This window comes from Coturnix japonica, chromosome 27 (genome assembly GCF_054131305.1).
Source record: "Coturnix japonica strain WE chromosome 27, WE-NBRP24, whole genome shotgun sequence".
Taxonomy (NCBI): domain Eukaryota; kingdom Metazoa; phylum Chordata; class Aves; order Galliformes; family Phasianidae; genus Coturnix; species Coturnix japonica.
This window is the reverse complement of record NC_140689.1, coordinates 4,476,100-4,482,099: the sequence shown is the minus strand read 5'-3', so window position 1 is coordinate 4,482,099 and position 6,000 is coordinate 4,476,100.

The following is a 6,000-nucleotide window of genomic DNA, read 5'->3' as shown; positions in this document are numbered from 1 at the left end:
TGTGTGTGTGTGTGTGTGTATTTGTGCATGGATGGTGTTGTACACACATTTGTGTCCATGAGTGTACAAACCAGTGGTGTTGCTCAGGTGTGTGTAGGTCTGTGGGTATGTGTGCAAGGACGAGCATGCACATATATGTACGTGCACAGGGGTGTGCAGAGTGTTGGAGCTGCACAAGGACATTGTGGTACCGGTGTGTGCGTGCACTTTGGGAGTGAAAGGAAGGGGTTACACATGTGTGAGTGTGTGTGCGCACAGGGCTGCACTAAGGGATGTGGTTGTGTGAGTGTGTGTGAGCACATAGATAGTGCGTGGATGCGGTGGCACAAATGTGTGCTTGCACAGGGCTGTGCTGAGGAGTTGGGCTGCACACAGGTGCACACAAAGGGATGTTTGAACCCTTTGCCCCTAAGAACAGTTTTCCAGTGTCCCTCGTCCAAGAATTCTTTGAACAGCCTGCAGCTGACTCTCCTGAAGCTCAGGGTCCTGACTTTGCTTTTTGCCAGGCCCGCATTCCTTGAGATGAGGAACTCTAGGAGGGCATGGTCACTACAGCCCTGACCACCTCCAGTCTTAACCCCTGCTGTGCAGCATGTCCAGTAATGCTTCCCTTCTGCTTGGTGTGCTTAATGCTTGGCCCACAAAGTTATTCCCAGTGCACTCCAGCAGTCTCTCAGACAGCTTGCAGCCAGCCATGCTGATTTCCCAGCCTGACTGGAATCCCCCAGCAAGTTGAGAGTCAGTGAGCGCAGTGCTTCTGGTAGCTGCAGTAAGCAGGGCCCATCAACAGGCTCCCTTGACCAGGCGGCCTGGAGCAGACCCTCACCTCCAGAAGCCCATTATTGGTTCAGTCCCGAATTTTACCCGCAAGTTCTCAACGTGATCGTGGCTGTTCTTAGTCCTTTGCAGTCAGCTTCTTCATAGAGAGGGCAAATACCTTGCCCTCCGGAATTCCATAGTAACAATCATGTCTCCTTTATGTCAGGTGAGGTGTTTTTTGTTGTTGTTGTTTTTTGTTTGCTTGTTTGTTTGTTTTCCATTTTCTAGGTAGAAAATTTAATTTCTGAGCCAGGAGAAGAAGAAGTGCAACATGTAACAATCTTCCTGGCACTGTGCAGTTTGCATGAGTAGCCAAGTGCTCCTCAGGTAACGTGTGCTGCAGAGCTGACCTTGGTGGCAGGGGTTGTGTCTTCATTTTCTTCCTGTCATGTGGGAACATAAGAAGACTCTTCAGAGCAGGAGCTGCAGAGCAAGATGAACGGCATGAGAAGGTAAGGCTAGGAACCAAGGACACCTCCAGAAAGAACAGAAAAACTAAGTCATTTAAGATGCATGATGGCCGTGTGATACTGTCCGTGACTGGAGGAGAAGCACATGGCTAGGAATGACTGATGGCTCTGGTGGGATGAGTGCCTACGTGCACCGTAAAGGAGAGTTTGTGGGATGTTCTGCGGACATGTGAAGGCTGTGGGAAAGTTAAGAGAGAAAACGTGTGAATTCACAGAAGTGGTATTAGAACCTGGAATAAACCATTTGGATCACTCACATCTGAGTCCGTGCCAGATTGTCGCACTGTCAGAACCTGAGGCCTGGGATTTTCCTTTAGTAGTGCCAACTGCCTGTTGTAAATGAGAAAAGATATTACTAAACATAGCTTCCCTCCTTGTAGGTTTGATATTTCTGTCTTTGCATTCCTTTAGCACCCAGGGTGTTGATGCAGCTGCACAAATCCGCTGTATTGTCCTCCTGTTTTGCATGGAAGAATGGTAAAATAGCAATCTCTGGGTGAAATTTTGTTCAGGCGTTTTCCTTTCTGTGCCCCTAGGAAGCAATGGCTTGGAAATGGCAGTGCCGCCTGGGAACCCACACAGCAACCCAGTATCTCATTGTCTGGGTCTGTGAAAAACCACAATGATGACAAAAGATGTTTCAATTCTGTCTGTGCTGTCAGTGCAGCCCTGAGGAGCGGTGTGGGCATGGCATGGCAGGGAGAAGGGATTTCCCTTCCAATGGGAAAGTGCCTGTTCATGTGTTGGTATGTAACCGCTCCATGGCCTGCTCCACGTGCTTCTGAATGGGCAGCTCAACTTTTGTGTCACTCAGCCACCTGTGGCAGAGGTCCGGATTAGTGCCTTTCAAGGAGCTGAGAAGCATTTCTTGCTCAAGTCCTGCTTCCAAGCTTAACCACCTACAATGAAGTAGATGTCGTTTTTCTGGTGTCCTTCAATTCCGTGTCCGCATTTACCCAAAAGCAAAAGAATTTGGAGTTAACCAGCTGCAGTGAAGTGAGCGATTTCAGTGCCTATTTCTGATGGTGGCAATGAGTTCAGAGGTCACACTTAATTGACGGTGCCTGTTTCCATTCTGACAAAGGCTGTAGTTTCAGCTGACTTCCCGAGGCTGCCATATGTGGTGGTGACACAGCCTTGGGCTTGTGCGTTTGCATGACTCCCACCTTTCCTTTCTGTGTCTTGCAGGTCAGCTGGTGCTGGAAGCGGCCGGTATCTGAGTAGGAATGAAGGTGAGTGCAGGAGCAGCTGCTGAGGGGAGGAAGGAAGTCCATGCTAATGAGCTCTGAAGCATCTGCGGGTCCGGTACCAGAATAGGCAGCAGTGATGCAGGGGGCTCCTCGGCAGGAAGCTGGCTGATCCAAATGCTTGCTGAGAGTTTGGAAGCCCAAACCCTTATGGTCTCTGTAAGGGTGGCTAATAAAAAGATATTAACCAAGATGGTGGTAAATAGCCTAAGGTTATTAGCAAAGGGAAACTCACCAATATCGATACCTTGACTAGAAAGCTGAGGCAGCCTCAACTAGGGAGCAATCTCTAAGACATGCTGTCTCAGTGGTGGTCAGCCTTTAAATGAGGTCTCAGAGGAGGTTGAGTCGAGGTCCACCCCTTCTGGGAGCACAGCTAGATTACTCTCACCTGTGCTCCTGCAGCTGACCCAATACTTGCCTCAGCTGATTAATCAGAGGTTCAAGCTGTGATTTCCCATACAGTCTCTAAGCTGAAGGCAGCATCTCCTTGATCTGATGGTGGTGTGCCTGAGTGAGGGAGTGATCCAAACTGGATGCAGAAGAGTCATCTTAATTTCTCTGCTATTTTACTTCAGATGACACCTATTGGGTGTTGGTTTCTTAAAATTTGGATCTAGGAGGTGGTCTCTTCCTTTGCTTCTGGTGAAAGCACAGAAGTGCAGCAGGAGTAGAAGACAAAGAGGTTTTCTTGGTGACAGGAACACCAATTATTTGATTCAAATTTGTAACTGATGTAGATGGTGAAGAACAGATCTGCCTCAAAGACATGCTTGATCACATAAGAAATGAGCATGTGATCCAAGACAGGCAGCGTGGCTTTAGCAGGGGAAGGCCATGCCTAACCAGTCTGGTGGCCTTCTATGATGGAGTGACGGCATTTGTGGACAAAAGGAAGGTAACAGATGTCATTGACCTGGACTTGAGCAAGATCTTTGACATTGCCCTCCACCACATCCTTATCTCTAAACTGGAGGGATGTGGATTTGACAGGTGGACCACCTGGTGGATAAGGGATTGGTTGAAAGGCCACAGACAGAGGGTGGTGATTCATGGTTCTATGTCCAGGTGGAGGCCGATAACAAGTGGTGTCATCCAGGAGTCTGTCTTGGGACCAGTGCTTTTTTACATGGTTATCAGAGACACCAATGATGCAATGGAGTGCACCTTCTGCTGTTTGCTGAGTGGTGCGGCTGACGCAGTGGAAGGAAGGGATGCCATTCAGAGGGAGCTCAACCGAGAGGTTGGCCTAGGTGAATCTAATGAGGTTCAACACAGCAAAGTGCAAGGTTTTGCACTTGGGCTGGAGGAATCCCAGGCATTTCTACAGACTGGGAGGAGCAGTCCTTAAGAGAAGCCCCGCAGAGAAGGACCTGGGGGTCCTGGTGGATGAAAAACAGAACGTGAGCCATCAGCGTGCTCTTGCAGCTCAGAGAGCAAATGGTCCCCTGGGCTCCATCAGAAGAGGGGATGGCCAGCAGGGACAGGGAGGTGATTGATCTTCATGATCCTTGAGGTCCCTTCCAACCCGGGCCATTCTATGATTCTGTGATTACACTCGCTGTCAGAAATAACGGCAGCTGTACAGAAGCTGGATATATTGTGGGACAGTTCTTGTAACTAGCTGATTTTAAGACCTTGCCAGAGTTGAGAGTCTAAATTGCATGTCAGAAGAAAACTGGGAAAGTGGTTATTCCTCATTCTTTTTCATTTGCTGATTCTTTCTTTCGGGTTCCTTTTCCAAAGGAGATTCTGGTGATGGAAGCAGTTGAAGAAAGAACCAAAGCAGCTCTTGCCAAGAGTGCTTGAAGTCCCTGTGGAGAGAAGCAAAGAACTTGGGCTTCCTCTGGGATGCTCCCCACCATGTCTCAGGAAGGAGACAACTGCTGTTCCACTTTCTGCTCTGTGTGTGGAAAGGTACGTCTGGGTTTCTTCTGCTTGTTTATTCTTTCTTTTTCTGGCTTTGAAGGAGAAGGAGTGGAGCAAAGGAGACCCACTGGTCATTTGTTAGCTCAAGAGCAGGATGGATTCTGCATTGACTGTGAAAAACCTGGGCTAGTAGCATGGGCATGTTTCAGGCTGGACTTTTCTTTTGCTGCTTGGTTTCCTTTTGGCTACAGGGAGACAGCTGTCTAAAGGTGTGTTTTCAAACCCACTCTCCAAAACCACGTTTCATTGTTGCAGGTGGTTCAGTGTGCTCTTGCAGTGCAGATGCTGTAGTTTGCTGTAGAATCTGAATGGTTTCTGTTCCTAGGGAAGGACTGGGAGGAGGTAGTGAGAAGAGAATTCAATGCCTGAGGTGTATCTTAGTGAGAAATGTTGTCATGAGATGATGAAAGTCTTGAGTTGTCAAAGGCCAGTGAGGCTCAGACTCCTTAACCTGCTGGAGCAGGGTGGAAGCAAGGAGTGGGCACTGCCGTCCCACAAGCTGCACTTGGTTCTGGTCTGCCAGGTCTGTGCTGGCCTGGATTTCATCTGAGAAGTTTGTTGGAGCTGCTTGGAGTAGTGAAGGGTGGGGAGGAAGTGCTTCTCCAGAGCTAAGGCTCTGCATGATCATCTTGGATGGTTTTAACCATGATATCTGAAGACATAGTTTCCGTCAGAATGATCCCAGCATTGTGCAAGTGTCTCAGATGTCTGAGAGCACCCGCCTCTTCCAGCTGAGCCATAGGAAAGCTAACTGTGCCCAGTAATTACAGCTTCTGCAGATTGAATATGCTTCCAAGTGTTTTCCTTAGTGATCAATAATGTCCCAGCACTGTGATATTTCATCTCTGGCACAGTCTGGAGCATCTCTGCAATCCTTGGGTGCTGGAGGGCACGTGGTGAGTGCGTGGACAGGGTGGCACAAACGTGTGCGTGTGCTGAGGAGTTGGGTTGCACACAGGTGCACACAAAGGGGTGTTTGTGGAAGGTGTAGGCACGTACGTGTTCCCAGGGGTGGTTGGCACACGTCTGTGAATGCAAAGGAGGGCACACGATGCAGTGCGTGCATGGGGGTGTGCAAAGCAGGCAGGGTGACACATGGGTGTGCGTGTGTACATGGATAGGGGAAGGCTGGGGTTACAGGTTGACCTGTGCTGAGGTGAGTGGGGACTCACGGTGTTGCTCAGTGGTAGATTTGTTCACACTGAGTGCTAACAGGAAACTCGCACACCCTTTTTGTTTCAGCTGTGCCAGCGCTGTGATCCCTTGCTGCTGGGATGGGGTGTTGGAAGGATGGTGTGCGTGCCGAGCTCCCATCTCTTGCAGGAATCAAGTGTAGAGCAAAAGGGATGTTTGGGCCAGGTGACTGTAAGAAGGCTGGCTGCTTTGGATGGTGGTAGCTGATGGAAACAGGTGCTCTGGGGACCGTTCAGCTTTTAACAGAAGACAGGGGTCCTGCAGCAAGAACGACTAGGTTCTCAAATGGCTTCAGACGTGCACACCGAGTACATCCCCGCAGACATTTACCGGTAGGCGGC